Source organism: Eimeria mitis, genomic scaffold, assembly GCF_000499745.2.
Source record: "Eimeria mitis Houghton genomic scaffold, Emh_scaff1186, whole genome shotgun sequence".
Classification (NCBI taxonomy): domain Eukaryota; phylum Apicomplexa; class Conoidasida; order Eucoccidiorida; family Eimeriidae; genus Eimeria; species Eimeria mitis.
The window spans coordinates 6009-6844 of NW_013568083.1; the positions used below are offsets into that span (position 1 = coordinate 6009).

General features: G+C 48.3%; 1 protein-coding gene across 1 annotated transcript in view; it reads left to right on the forward strand.

Moving 5' to 3' along the window:
• Positions 1–836, forward strand: part of EMH_0031440 (uncharacterized protein) — a gene marked incomplete at both ends in the record, with an annotated part of 4649 nt that overhangs the window by 1455 nt on the left and 2358 nt on the right. The gene's annotated exons all lie outside the window — the stretch shown is intronic.

Genomic DNA, 836 nt, shown 5'->3' on the forward strand with positions numbered 1-836 from the left:
AATAAATAAATAAATATATAATATTGTTATTTTGTTTTTTACAGTTTTCTTTTTTTTATTTTATTAGCTAGCTACCAGCAATATGTAGCTAGCTAGCCAGCTAGCTATCTCCCCAGCTATCTCCCCAGCTATCTCCCCAGCTATCTCCCCAGCTAGCTAGCTAGCTAGCTAGCTAGCTAGCTATCTAACCAGCTAGCTAGCTAGCTAGCTATCTAACCAGCTAGCTAGCTAGCTAGCTAGCTGCATGTTTGTGTGTGTGTGTGTGGTGTATGTACAGCTAGCTACGGGCGGGCCTCTCACGCGCCCGTCGCTTCATCGATGGCTCCCTTCGGCCACTCCCCAAAGCGACCCGTCAGGGAATCGGACCTAGTGAGCCAGCTAGCCAGCTAGCTAGCTAGCTAGCTAGCTAGCTAGCTAGCTGGCTAGCTAGCTGGGGCTAGCTAGCTGTAGCTAGCTAGCTGTGTATCTAGTTAGCTGGGTAGCTAGACATGGATCTAGATAGCTGTTTAGATAGATAGATAGCTAGTTATGGATCTAGCTAGCTAGCTAGCTAGCTAGCTACATATCTTTCTACCTGGTTAGCTGTTTAGCTAGCTATCTAGCTATATATGTGGCTGTATAGCTAGCTAGCTAGCTAGCTAGCTAGCTAGCTAGCTAGTTGCCGTATGGCTGCCTTCAGTCTATGGTCATCGCCGTTTGTTCTCTGTTAAATCCCTCTCCTTTGCTGCTGCTGCTGCTGCTGCTGCTATTGCTGCTGCCTTTGCTGCTGCTGCTGCTGCTGCTGCTGCTGCTGTGTTTTGTGATCCCAGGCGGCTCCATCTGTGCCGTTTGGTTGG